Below are 15,586 nucleotides of genomic sequence, written 5' to 3'. Positions count from 1 at the left end.
AGTTCTAAACCAATGAAAAGTGTTCATTTTAGATCACATGACCTAGTATTACATTATTAGGAAACCAAAAGTGAAATGAACCAATGAAAAGTGTTATTACCGAGTCACATGACCTGCTGTGTTTACGTTACGCGGTCGGCGCCGCGCCGCGGATCGCTTCCGGTTCGCGTACCGCTGCGCTTCCGGGTACGCTAACGTAGCACGTCATATGACGTATCACGCGAGAACGCGAAATGTCATGCTGACGCGACGCGTCACGATGTTGTTTTCTAACGCGACAGTTGCGCAAACGGAACGTTTACCGGTTCGCGGACCGGGTCGCGGCTCCGAATTGAGCTAACGGGAAGCTAACCGGTTCGCGTACCGGGAGCGAAACAATAAAAATAATTTAAAAAAAATTGTATTAAAAACATGTAAAAAATATTTTTCGATTTAAAGAAGAATACATTGTAAAGGTTTTGATATTTGCTATTAAAAAACCATTGAAATTCACTGAAAAAACCATAGGTTATAGACCATATATAGTTAGGAATTAGCATTTACAAAACCTTGAAAATTCACTGAAAAAACCATAGGTTATAGACCATATATAGGTAGGGATTAGCATTTACAAAACCTTATTTTACTCACACAAAACCATTGAAATTCCATATATAGTTAGTTGTACTAACTATATATCGCGCACCCGCAATCCACTGCTGATCATGTCACATATTACATCATTCATGACATGGTCAGTGACATCACTGATGACATCACTGATGACATCTCAAATGACATCACTGATGACATCACTGATGACATCTCAATGACATGACTGATGACATCACTGATGACATCTCATTTGACATCACTGATGACATCTCAAATGTCTTACATATTGAAGAATGAGTGGATGTATAAGTGTCTGGATGAAGGATTTAGTAGGTGTGTGACTGACTGTATGAGTGAGTGATTAAATTGTTGTCACTGAGTGCATGGGTTAGTGAGTAAACTGTCTTAATTTGTGCATCATTATGTCTGTTGTTCTGTAAACTGCTGCATGTGTTGATCAGTAGCTATATGAGTAAGTATATGGGTTATTGATTGGTTGCCCAAGTATTTGTATGGGAGACTGAGTGTGTGTGTGGGTGGCTGGGAGGTGTATGACTCTGTGCATAGATGTGTAAGCAGTTGATTCACTAGATATATGGATTCAAAAGTGCATGTGGAAACAGGTGTATGGGCGGTTGACTGAGTGCATTGGTGAGTGAATGGATATCTGAGTGCTACATGTCAAAGTAAGAACATATGTAAAACACAGTACATGTGAGAGTTGACATATATAAATAACTGTACATAAGAGCCCGTGAATGTGTGAGTGGCTGTATTGATCATTGTGAACTTGTATCAGGGATTTTAATAGAGAGTAAATATGTGTTAGTATATGTTTGAATAAGTAAGGTATGTATAACTGTATAGTTGAGGAAATGGAGGTGTAATTGATTCTTTGCATGACTGAGTATGTGTGTGAGTAACTCCATGGATGAGTGACAGTCTGTGAGTGTCTGTTTACACTGAGTGTATCTAAGGTTATTTTAGAGTCTGAAGAAGTTCATCGTATTATCACATGAATGATGTCATCAGTGATGTCATCAGTAATGTCAAATGAGATGTCATCAGTGATGTCATCAGTCATGTCATTGAGATGTCATCAGTGATGTCATCAGTGATGTCATTTGAGATGTCATCAGTGATGTCATCAGTGATGTCACTGACCATGTCATGGATGATGTAATATGTGACATGATCAGCAGTAGGTTGCGGGTGCGCGATATATAGTTAGTACAACTAACTATATATGGAATTTCAATGGTTTTGTGTGAGTAAAATAAGGTTTTGTAAATGCTAATCCCTAACTAGATATGGTCTATAACCTATGGTTTTTTCAGTGAATTTTCAAGGTTTTGTAAATGCTAATTCCTAACTATATATGGTCTATAACCTATGGTTTTTTCAGTGAATATATATATATATATATATATATATATATATATATATATATATATATATATATATATATACACAGTATGTAAGGCACAGTGGTGAGGTAATTTACAATAAGTACAGATCTCTTGACATCAGTAAACAGGCTGGTTAAAACACGTATACAGACCATTTGCAAAGGCACAGTGGTATGGTACAGCTGGGTGTTATCCCCTCGCGTCGGTTAAAAGAAAGATAAAATGTCTAGATTGCTTAGTTTGTCCTTGTCCTCGTGAGGAGTAGTGAGGGAAAATTAGGATGTGATATGTCTTTGACCTTAACTCAGGTGAATTTCGCCATGAGAATAGATTTCATCTCCTTTTTAAAGGAAGCAGTCGAGGGGTTCAGTCTAGTTTCTGGCGGTAAAGCATTCCAAATTCTGGGTGCCATCCCTGAGAAAGTTTGGTTATATGTTTTGTTCTTCTTGAATCTTTGTGGTTTCAGCAGTAGGGCTTCTGAACTTCTTGAAGGTCTGATCCCAGCAGAGATCGTCAGTTTCTGTGCTAGATAGCTGGGCGTTTTGTGATACAGGGCCTTGTGTGTCAAACATGCTATTTTCCAATGGATTCTGGCTTCCAGTGGTAGCCAGTTCAAAGAGTTTAGGTCAGGGGAGATGTGGGAATTTCTTTTAGAACCAGTGATGACTCTTGCTGCAGCATTGATGGAGGCTCTTAGCGGTGCCGTAGTAGTTTTGGGTAGGCTGCAAAGAGAGATGCTTCCGTAATCGACTCTACGGATAGTCAGTGCCTGCACTGCCAGCTTATTGTGTGGCTTCCTCAATGTATTTATCTGGAAATGTGCTCCCTTAGTAGCATTGCTGATGTGTTTTTGCATATTGAGGTTGCTGTCCAGAGTTATTCTCAACGACTTAGCCGAGTCCACGATGATTGGTTGAACCTTGAGCACTGTGATGTGTTTAATCCAGACTTGCACTGTGGGGACTTGGGCGGGTGGAGCTATTAACAAGAATTCGGTTTTTAGGGCATTCAGTTTGAGATGGTTTTCTGCCAGCCATGTCTGGGTATTCCTAAGCGTTGTGTTCAGTAGTTTGATGTCTTCTAAGGTGTGAATCTTAAGGTATAGTTGTGTGTCATCCGCGTACATGTGGTATTGCACATTAGATGCTTGAAGCATTTTGGTGAGAGGTTCCATGAAAAGGTTAAATAGTGTTGGGGATAAAGAGGATCCTTGCGGTACTCCTAACATTACTGGGACAGGTTTAGACATGGCGTTGTTGACCTTGAATTGTTGAGGTCGATTTTGGAGAAATGAGGTAAGCCAATTTATTACTAATCCTGATAAACCCATTCTGTGCTTCAGAAGATCTATCAAATTTTCGTGTTTGACCATGTAAAAGGCTGAGGAAAGATCTAGCAGAATGAGTAGGCAGGATCCATTCTGATCAAGGATTTGTAGTGCATCATCAATTATATGAGTCATAGCAGATTCAGTGCTGTGACCCGCTCGGAAACCAGATTGGTGTTTGTTGAGGAGGTCAAAGTGGTCAATATGCCTTGTTAGCTTTTTCCAATAGTTTCGCCAGGGTAGGGATGTTGGGGATAGGGCGGTAGTTGTGTAGGTCTGTGGGGTCGGCCATGGGTTTCTTTAGAATGGGAGAGACTTGTCCCACTTTGAGGGTGTCCGGGATGCAGCCTTGTTGAAGGGAGCTGTTTATTATCTTAGTCCAGAGCGGTAGAAGCAGAGGAGTTAAATCCTTAACCGCGTTAGCGGGGAGAGGATCGGTGGAGTGATTAGCTGGGTTCAGGGCACCGAGAATTTTGCATATGGCTTCTTCAGAATATGTGGAAAAGGAAGACCAATCTGCATTGTTTTTTAGGTGGGACTTTGAAGGGAAATGGTATGGAACAGATGGGCTTACTTGGGAGGTCTTTGTGCGCGGTTCCGCGTGTAAGATGAGGTCATTGAGGAGGTAATTCTTGATCGTGTCTGTCTTCAGGGTGAAGAAGGCGAGAATTCTTCAGCATTCGGTTGCGGTCTCCCTATGAGTTGTGGATGTTGGAGCGCATCCTTAGATTGGGATTTGATCAGATTGAGGAGTTTCTTGGGACGATTTCTTGCTTGATCAAGTTGGTGGCTGAAGAAGTCTGCTTTGGTACGCTTGATTTTTCTGAAGTATGCATTTCTCTTTTTCCTTAGGATGTTTAGGTGCTTGGCGGACGGAGCTGATCTCCAGGTGCATTCAGAGGCTCGGAGAGAGCGTCTATCTTCCTTGAGTATGCCATTGTACCAAGGCGTAAAGTCTTTTATGGAGGCTCTCTTTAGTTGCAGTGGGGCTACCTCTTTTATTATCGTGGTCATGGAGCTAAGGTAGTGATTAGTAAGGTCATTGACTTCGGGAGTTCCTGCAGGGGAAGAAGTAGATTGTAACTGGGTGAGGGTAAGGTGTTAGGGTTAATTTTTTTCAGGTCTCTTTTCCAGACTATAGGTCTTTTGGCTTGAACCGGGTTCAATTTCACAGTTTCCTTAATAAATAAGATAATGATGTGGTGGTCTGACCAGTCACAGGGTTGATTTCACTCTGTTAGAATACTATCTCTTTTAGAGATTATTAAATCAAGGATTGCACCTTTGTTGTGTGTGGGGCTGTTGCACATTTGGGTTAGGTCTAGGTCGTCTAGGGAGATTTTGAGACTATTGACCACTGCGTCATTATGGCCATCCCAGTGAAGATTGGGGTCTCTAAGGAATATTTGGGTATTTTGGCTACTGGCGTTTGTTGATATCATGTCCATGAGGTGCTCAGAGAAGGCTAGGTTATCACCTGGCAGATGATATAAGGTGTGTAAGGAGCATAATGGGTTGTCATTACTGGTGATGTTGAGACAAATGTATTCGCAGGAAGGAAATACAGGTGAAATTGATCTGTTAACTGAGATATTGCTCCGGTGTATACAGGCGATGCCACCCCCTGTATTATAGGTTCTGTCCAGTCTGATGATGTCTTAGTTAGGGGGTACTTGAATGTCAATGATTGGTGAGGAGGTTTCCTTTAACCAGGGTTCGATTAACATTATCAGGTCTGGTTCTTACGTGAGAATGAGGTCAGCTATGTCAGCTGTGTGTCTAACGGCCGATCTATAGTTTAAGAGGATGCATTTGGGACGGGGCGTGATACGGGAGGACGTGGGTTCCAGGATGTGGGGGACTCTTCTTAGATTGTTGTACATGACTCCTCTGGAGTTATGATTACTAGTCCTGTGTGGGTTCGGAGGGATAATTGAGATAGTCATTGGGGAGGGCAGGGTAGGGTTCAGGATGGCGGGTTCATATGAGTGAAGTAAAGCAAGCAGATTGTTCTCCGAGATCGGATTGGTGCTTCGGATTGGGCGGGTTGATTTATTACGAGAGGGAATAGATTTCCACTGGGTAATATAGGTTTTGAGGTGGCTGGTGGGTGCTTCCGGAGCCCACTTGCTTTAGGCTGTCTTATAGTTCTAGTGAACCATGGTTGTTTCGATACCGGCTCCTTAAATGCTAGGAGTTCATCCTTGAAATGATGTAATGAGATCATCATCTCATCAAGTTTGGGGTCTGGCGTGGTTATGATTAAGGCTGTCAGCTGTGATGAGGCTATAGATGGGTGCATTGTGACCTGGTCAAGCTTGTGGTCTGGAGCCGTTATAAGTGGAGTGGAGGAGGGTGTTGCAGTTATAGATGGGTTATTAGTGGAACTGGATGGCTGGCTTGCAAGCAGAGCTGAGGGAGATGAACTGAATTGGGGGATGTATGTGGCTGGGGGAGTTGTGTATGTGGACGGTTGAACTGAAGAAGTAGACAGGTGGGATGAGGGTGAGGGGAGTGTGACTGAGTCCGAGTCCGATGCATTATGTGTTGGAACATCGCAGCTGCTGACGCAGCTGCTGATGCTAACCCGAAGGGAACTCGTTTGAATTGGAACGTGCCAATGGGAGTGACGAATACAGTGAGGTGTTTACTCTTTTTATGGAGGGAAACCTGGTGGTAGGCTAATGTTAAGTCTATTGTGGAGTACCACTCCAGGTCCTTGGTGGTGGATAACATATCAGAAATCTTTGAGAGTGGAAAAACATCAATATTTTTGTTAAGTTCTTTTCAGCCTACACATAGACGGACCCAGCCCAACGTTGGCCTTACGAGCTACGACAAGGGGGTGACCCAATCAGACGACTCCACTCGTTCAATAATGCTGTTATCCACCAGTTTATGAATTTCATTCATGACCTCTTCTTTTATACCAAGAGGAATATTTCTGACCTTGTGGATGCAGGGAACTGCGTTTTCTTTTTACATTATTTCATGGGTAAAACCCTTAAGTTCTCCAACACCCCCTGAAAAAACTTTAGGAAATGTTGCAGTTAAATCTTCCATTACTTCCTCATCATCTAATTTCACACTCAAAACAGGTTCAGCACTACTGGGATCTAAATGAATTCCTAGATCACGTTGATCCCACCATCCCAAATCGCAGGGACCGGAGAAAGAGACATAGTTTGCATACTGCTTGTCTCCCCCTGAATTCAAACATAAGTTTGCGAAAACCTAACAACTCAATAGGTGCACCCATACAGCTTACCGGCTGAATATCAGGGCTTTCTAAATCAGAGCTGATTACAGAACAGAATACATTTCCCATCTGTCTCTATTAACAATAGAATAAGGTGACCCAGAATCCGGCATCAAGGAGACTTGAACACCTCCAATCATGACTTTGCAGACTGTTTTTTTCCTATGATTACTACCAGTAGCATTTTCATCCAGTTTATCATTATCAGCAACACCATTTTGGTCTTCCTGTTCACATTCCTCCACTACGCATTTCACAGACTTAGACTTATGGCACATGCGTACAAAATGACCAGCCATTTTACAATATGCACATTTCTGTCCCAACGCTGAGCATTTCCTATCATTAGCTGTATGAGAAGAACTGCCACAGTGATAACATTTTCCTTTGACATTAATTGTTTCGGCAGATTTATCCATGACTTTCTTTAGCAGCTGTTTTGTCAATTTTTTTTTTATTTGTCGCTGGAGCGTGGTACGAAGATTTTGATGACTTTTACACAATCTCCACTATTCTCAAGCTTGCTTTTAGAAATAACAGTTTTAGCACACCTAGATGTGAGTTCTGCTTTGCTGATGATGGCGCTGATTTCTCGTAAGGAGGCATCCTCAATAATCCACAACTTATCTTGAAGGTTCTGATTATTGCAGTGTATAACCAACTGATCATGAATTAACTCCTCCTCTATTATGCCAAATCTACACGATAAAGCAAGCCTTCTAGGAGAAGCAATCTAATTAATCTTCAACCTTTTCATATGGCTCTTGTTTCCTGTGATAAAAATGAAATCTATGCACAGCTCTGCAAACGGTGGGTGCAAAATATGCATTTAAATCAGCAATAGCTTGGGTGAAAACACTAACCTCATTTACTGCCACAGATTTCTTTTCAATGCAGTTATAAACTCTTAAACCTCCAGGTCCCAAACAATGTAAAATAATTTCCTTTTGCCTCTCAGGAGGGAACTCTTTGCTTCCGATGGTATCTAAGTAACTAATGAGGTAATCTCTCCATTCTTCCCATCTTTGACTTGAAACCTCACAATCTATGACCATAAAAGGTTGTGGAGAAGGTAGGTTCATTGTAGCTGTTGTCATCCTGAATTAATTAGGTTGAATAACCAGGCTAATAATAAAGTAGACTTAAAAAGAAATTTTTTACAATTTTGGTATGGAGCAACAACAAGAATGCCACGAACTGAAACAATAAAATAATCCTGGGAGGTAACCTCTTTATAAAGCTGGCACGTTGTAAACACTTGACAAAATTGTGGATACAGAGGAGAAATGTAAAACAACAGTACCTTAATTGATACGCAGGCATGCGTATCACTGAAACATGTCAGGACAGGTAGTGCATTAATTGATATACGGGTGTGTGTATCACCGAAGCATACCTTAATTGATACGCAGGTGTGCAAATCACCGAAGCATGTCAGAACAAGCAGTACCGTTATTGATAAACAGGTGTGCGTATCACCGAAGTATATCAGGAGGAGTAATACAATAACAAGAAGAGATCAAATACGCTCCGTGAGTTCCTTCATGAGAATCCTGAAAGAAAAACAAAATGGCGGCTCGTAAGTTCAAGCAAACTTGACCCCACGTGATGACGACTTACGCTCAAGGCTGCAGGCTGTGGAGGTCATCACTTACGTTGGCAGGAAGTTGCTAGGATATGCTCCGAAGCAACGTAACAGTTCAAGGCTCGGACAAAGAACGACGTTGTAACTTGAACGATGCACTGACCTCAGGGTACTGCCACGCTGGAAATGTCAAGCTGCAGGACCCGTCAGCGGAATTAGAACTCTGGTGAAGAACAGCGCCGCAACTTTAAAAGATGCGGCCAGAGACCGTTCCCAATGCCACCTGGAAACGGCACATAAACTCCAACGTAAGTCAAGCAAAAATAGTGATTCTGCTTGTGGGTCCAAATCGTATTACCTCACATACATAAATGTGGAGTCTCCATTCAAAATCCATAAAGAGCTGTCCTCAAGTTGCGCAAAGCGGAAGGGAGGTTCAACCAAAGTACAAATGACAGTTCCTCACAAGAATAGATCGCCTGCACACTCCAAACAACTGGTAGAAGGTGGAATACACTTTCCAATTCGTTTCTGTCACATTAGGACGCGCAGATGAACCGCTTCAAAAGGGAAATTCAACATATTTTCCAAAAATAAGTCATTTTGAAAAAAAATCGAATGCTCCTTGTGGTGCCAAATTCACCAGCATGGGTTTGTAGGGTAGAAGTCCATTGTCACCATTGTTGTAAAGAATAACCGTACACAGGAAATATGCTTCAAAGGTTTATTCTTGACTCAAACCCTCTTCAGTCAGCAGGGAGCAGCAGATGCAACTGTCAGCAAGCAGCTCTCCCTCTCAATCAATGCCCCTACATTCTTAACATCCCATTGACAACCATTAGAACACAGGAATGTCTACAGCAGCGCTCGAGACTGAAACACAACGTGGGTCACCAAACATTTTAAATGTTGATCAGCATGAATGTATGACCACACCTATAGTCATTCACACTGAACTTCTGTTTCAGGAGAGGTTAAACGTATGCAGCATGTATGAGCATAGCATGATTACAATTAAGCAATATATGTGACATTTGGACACACAATTACTCTAAATCAGATTATCAGATTACATGAGACCATAATGTTTACACCTGGTAACATTTTCTGGGTAATATGTTCCACCTCATCAGAACCAGTGTCAGTCCTAAATATAAATATTGGCAAACAAACCTTATCCAGACAAACTCAGCCTAGCTCATTCCACTAGGTAGCAGGAACTGCTGAATCATTGTTTGCAATGTTTGTTCCATGTGTTGGATGTTACATTTTGAATATGTGGACTATCTGCAGATTTAGTGTCACATGATGATACATATGCCTTAAGCAGCAACACAGTAGATGAACATACATCACCACAGCTGATAAAGATGCATGATTCCTGTGGATCTGCATACATTGCCCCTAAATGTACATTGACAAATGTCCTTCACCATTTAACAATATTCTGTGTACAAGGTCAGTTGTGTTTGTGCACTGAGTAAAAATTGGTTGCAGGTGATTGTTACATCCTCATACACCTCACAATGTTACCACTATCATAGATCACACACCAACCTTACAGAGCTACAACCATGTACTTATTACACTTACTGGTAGTATTTTGTATGAAGGTCTCATATTTGCCCCTGGTGTATGGGACAGATCCACTGACAATACACAAATTGGAATATGGCATTTTTAAATAGTTCAAATACACACAGTCTAAATTCAGTGAACAGTACTATGGTATCCCAGTAATTGTGCGTGGATGTAACGCGCTGAGTGGTGGCCATTTTGAAACAAAATTGATTCCATGGCAACGCTGCTACGGAGAAGCTTTTCTGTCTTGTTACACTTTTGAATCGGAAAACCGCCAACAGCGGAAGACAGTTTCACAAATTATTCAAGTACGTTTCTGCTACACTTTTCTACCCGCTGACAGAGCGTGATATACCAGTGAGAGAAGTCACTCTTTGCGCTGCTGTTTTTCAAGCTCATTGACTTTCATTGTGGCATTGAGCTCTACCATTTCAACTTCAATTGACATTCATTTCAAACCCATTATCTTTTCGTTGGTATTTGTTTCAAGAACTTTAACAATAACGTTAGGAGCAATATTAGAGGCAAACCAATCTGTTTACTGCGTCATATTGTCCACAAGTTTTAGATAAGAACTGAGAAGAAATAAGTATATTCTTTTCACAAGTTTGTGTGTTTTAGGAGCAGTCATGCAATTTGACCCACCTGACAAGTTCTTACAATCCAAGGGAGATCCTCCCATCCCTTGGACTCGATGGAAGTAGAAATTTCTCAACTACATGAACTGGATAGAAACAAGAGGTCTGGTGTTTGTTATGGGTGTGTCAGCAGAACACACATGGCATCATATGGACGATGTCCAGCATTAAACAAAGAGTGTAGGAAGTGTGGTAGGATAGGTCATTTTTCTCTGTTTATAAGGACCAGAGGAGAAATACTGTATCTACACGTGGTAAAGTAGCTTGCACCTCAGGAAGATGTGGTATGGCTCTTAAGTGTTAATGTTGTGCTGGTACAGAGGAAGAGGAAGGTTTTGTGGTTTCTCTTTCAGAAGTGGTTTCCAATACAAATGATCCTGATCTCAAACATTGTAGGAACCCTCCCATGTGTGTGGTTGAGATTACAAATGTAAATTTACAACTTGTGGCAGATTCTGGTTCCCCATGGACCATTATCTCATAAAGGTACTACACTGAGAAACTTAAGGATATGTTGGATATTGAAAAAATATTACCACTTGACATTATTGCAAAAAGTTTTGATGGTTCCAGAATAGATATGGAAGGGTATTTCCAGGTTAGCCTGCATTTTAAAACAAGAATAAAGTCTATTAAGTTATATGTTGCTGTTAAAGGAGTAAATGTGCCGATATGGAGGGACCAGTGGAAGCAAAGCATTATTTTAAATCCTCTTTCTTGTGAACCTGTAATGCTGGATGAAAGCACAAGGGTAGAAAATGTTGCAGACATAAGTTGTGATGAAAAAGAAAATTTAGTAAACGAAAAATATAAGGATGTTTTCTTAGATGTTTTGGGTAGACTAAAAGAGTATTCACACACAATTAAACTCAAACATGATGCTATACCTGTAAAACAGAAACTGAGACCTGTAAAACAGAAACTGAGAGGTGTGCCGATCATTGTTAGGGAGGAGTTTAAGAATATGCTGGATGATATGGTCACTGAAGGCATCATTGAACCAATTAATTCGGCAGAATGGGTTTCTCCCATTATTTTGGTGAGGAAACCCGATATAAAATTGAGAGTATGTGTCGATCTAAGAGTATTAAACCCTAGCATAATTGTAGATTGCCACCCTCTTCCAAACATTAATGAGGTGATTGCCATGCTAGAGGGAGCCAAGGTATTTTCCACGTTGGATTTAGGATCAGCGTACCACCAGATTTCCCTCACTGAGGAATCCAAAATGCTCACAGCTTTTATCACCCGCAAGGATTGTATCAATATACCAGGATGCCATTTGGTTTGGAGTCTGCAGCCTATTTCAGAGAGTGATGTTCAAAATTTTTAGAGATGTAGATAAATTTGTAACATACCTTCAAGATTATATTTTATTATTTTCAATCAGTGAAGAGGAGCATCTGGGGCATTTGACAGAGGTTTGTGAAAGATTAAGAAAGAGTGGCTTGACCCTTAAAGCCACTTAGTGTAAAATGTTCAAATCTACGGTGGAATACTTGGGGCACACCTTAAGTGGTGATGGTGTAGTTCCCAAGCAGTTCAATTTAGATGGAATTGTCAGTGCACCAGCCCCCACTACAGTTGTTTGTAAGCAATTTTGCATCCAAAATGGAACCCTTAAGGAAGTTTTTAAGACACAAAAGCATTTTTGAGTGGAAGGAAGAGCAACAACAAGCTGTTGAAACTATCAACAGTGAAATACTAAGGGCTCCCACTCTCAAGCCTTTCTGCTTGAACAAGGGATGTATCATTACAGTTGACACAAGTTTGTATGGAATTGGAGGAGTTTTATCACAGAGGTGTGGGAAGGATGAATGGAATGTGAGTTTTTCTTCCCGCACTTTAAATGAGACAGATCGTAGATATGCTGTGATTGAGAAGGAACTCCTTGCCTGTATGTGGGCTATAGAGCATTATCACAACTATATCTGGGGTAGCAAATTCATTTTGAGAATTGACCACAAGCCCCTGGTAAACATTTTATCCCCAGGTGGAGGGTGGTACTCCACGGCCCACATTGCGAGACTCACTTCTAGGCTGCAGGAGTATTGTTTTAAAACAGAATCTGTACCTGGCAAGAAAAATGTCAGGGCCGATTTCATGTCTCGTCTTCAGTGTCAGGTTAATGGTACTGACTTCCTTGATGACTCTGAGGTAGTTACCACCATTCAAGATGCTGTTTCTGGTGATTCTGAAGGTATTTCTGAAGAGGCGTGGAAGCTCAGTGAAAGAGAAGACTCTTTATGGAAGACCATTAAAGAGTATATTCTGAAGGGTTGGCCAGATAAGACGTACTTGCTTGCTGAAGTCATGCCTATGTTCAAAGTTGTGGATGAACTAGAGTTAGAGGGAGAATTAATGTACAAATATTGAAAATGTGTTACACCTTTCGGAGTACAAAAGTTAATTTTACACTTGGCACTCAAATCTCACCCTGGCATGTCGGCCATGAAATGTTTGGTTAGAAATTATTTATGGTGGCCAGGTTTTGATCGCATGGTTGATCGCACTGTTAGAGATGTGAAGTATGCACGAGTAGTGAGAAAATGTTGACAATTAATGTTCACTGTAACAAATTTTGAAGTGGCCAGATGAACCCTGGAAAAAATTGGCTTTTGACAATTTTAGTCTTTTAATGTGTTTGCCACATGACTCACGCTATGCGTTTGTATTGATTAATTATCACTCAAAGTGGCCAGAAGTAAAATTTGTTTAGAGTTCCACCACCAACATGGTCATAGAATTTTATTAAGAGATTTTTTTCTAGAGAGGGTTGTCCCTCAGATTTTGTGACTGACAATGGTGTACCTCATCACACCACCTCAATATATGAACCACATGAGAATAGATTAGTAGAACGCTTTAATAGTGTTTTGAAGGGATATGTATCTGATGTGATCAAGTTGGGAGGAGATTGGAGAAAATCTTTAAGAGAAAGACTGTGGTTGTATCGAATCACACCCCATACCACAACTGAAATGAGTCCCTTCCACCTTTTAAAGGGAAGAGACCCTCCATCTAAAATGTGTCCTTGTTGGTTCAGGGAGAAGTGCAGGAGCAATACTATTTCGGATGACTTGATGGGTAGTGCTGTGCATAGGGTGGATGCCAAACAACTCAAATCTAAGAGGTGATATGACTGCAAGTGGAAAACTAAATCTCACAGTTTCAGGTTTGGTGACTGGGTCAGAATTAAGAAGCCAGGTTTCACTAGCAAATGCTCGATAGATTTAACAAAGCAATGAAGGTTGTAAACTTTTTCGATAACAGTGACATCACACAAGATAGTAAGCTCTGGAATGATAGGCGTGTTTCAAAATGTCCTGCAGGATCTGCTATGGTCGGTGACATCAATGGTGATATAAGATCCAATCAAGTATAGATGCCAAACTCAGCTTCAGAACCTCACAATTGTTCTGATGATACACATGTGTCTAGGGTAAAATGTCAGATCATGTCAGGTGTTTCCCTCAAAGGTGGTCCGAGTGCATTAGATGACTTGGTGTGTTTATTCTTTCTCTTTGTTCTTTTTTTGAAAAAAGGGAGATATGTTGTATTTGCATTTGCATTTCTGATGCTTATTTCTTTTCCCTGTCCCTTTCCCGTGTGTCACTGTTGTTAGCATATTATAATGTATGTTCCAATTCCACGTGGAACCTTGAGGCTGCTGCCAAGCAATTGCCTCAGTTGCATCTGTGCCTTATTGCCGGCCAGTTAGGCCTTGTTTTCTGTGCTGCCTTTTTCTCTAATAAATGCTTTCAAACCACGTGGAGCCTTATTCTTTTTTACAGTATGTCCCACCCAGCTTGCACATTTATCTGACTTTAAAACTCCATCTGAAGTAATTCAAATTTTCAACATGATGTATCAGACAGCAAAGTCTTACGCTAAAAGCTAAGCAAGGTCCTACATGTAACATAGTGTCGGAGATACTTCTGCACTCAGGGGCATATGTATGACCTGAGTTGTGTGGCGCTTGTACAACACAACATGGTGCATGTGCAATGCAAATCGATTATGATATTTGTTCAGCTGCCCAGGCCCACCTTGCGTAGTCCTGTGAGGGATCATTCATCTTGAGTGATGCAAATCCTAACAAATCACTGCTTTGGCTTACTCTGCTCAAGATAGAGGTTCCATGACCATTGCCGGGGTGTGTCCATTCAACTCCCATGGCTTTAGATGCATTTCCAGACTTACGAACTAGGAAAATCTGTTAATGCGTCAGAAGGTACACCCTTCTCAGGATTGGCGTAACAAGGAGTTATACCTTTAATTCAACTTGTTATTTCATCTATCAATGTGTGCTGCATTCCGCAGCACACATAGATGGGGAGATATGCTTCACAGGATATTTTGCTTTTGCAGGAAGGTGCACCTTCATACATACATACACTCCTGCATGCAACACAAGCACCCTTGCACCATGGTGCAAGAGTTCCTGCGGTGGCCCTAGGCAGCAAAAATGGCACTGATGCAGGATAAAAAGCAGTAATGCATTCTATTCTATTCGATACAGTACATTCCTGAAGTAAATGCCTTAGATCACTCACAATATGGATTCCGGGAGGGACATGGAACAGAAAGAGCTCAGCTCATGGCAGTAGAGCATGGGTACTCACAAACTTTCTCTCGGGGGCCAAATTTACAGTGTGGTTTGTGGCCGAGGGCCGCACCGGTGGGGGTGGGGTTAGTGGGGGAGGGGGGCGGGGCTAGAGCAACAAAAAAAAACTGTGACCATGAGGTTGAACACAGGCCAATGCAGCGGACGCCTTCGTCCACTGAGCCAACAGACCCTGCATACACACATCCCTCGCTCCCTCTCTCTCCTCCTTCTCTCTCCTCCCTCTCTCTCCCTCCCTCTCTCTATCTCCCTCCCTCTCTCTCTCTCTCCCTCTATCTCTCTCCCTCACTCTCTCTGTCTCTCTCTCTCCCTCCCTCCCTCTCTCGCTGTCTCCCCCGGTCTCAGTCACTCTGTCTCCCTCTCTTTCTCTCTGTCTCCCTCTCTTTCTCTCTGTCTCCCTCTCTCTCTCTCTCTCTCTCTCTCTCTCTATCACTGTCTGTCTCTGCCTCAAACTGTTTCTGTCTGTCCCTGTCTCTATCTAGCTCTGTCTGTCCCTGTCTCTATCTGTCTCTGCCTCTATCTGTCTGTATATTACTTTATCTGTCTCTGTCTCTATCTGTCTCACC

This window comes from Lissotriton helveticus, chromosome 4_1, assembly GCF_964261635.1.
Source record: "Lissotriton helveticus chromosome 4_1, aLisHel1.1, whole genome shotgun sequence".
Lineage (NCBI taxonomy): Eukaryota > Metazoa > Chordata > Amphibia > Caudata > Salamandridae > Lissotriton > Lissotriton helveticus.
This window is presented reverse-complemented; position numbering follows the sequence as displayed.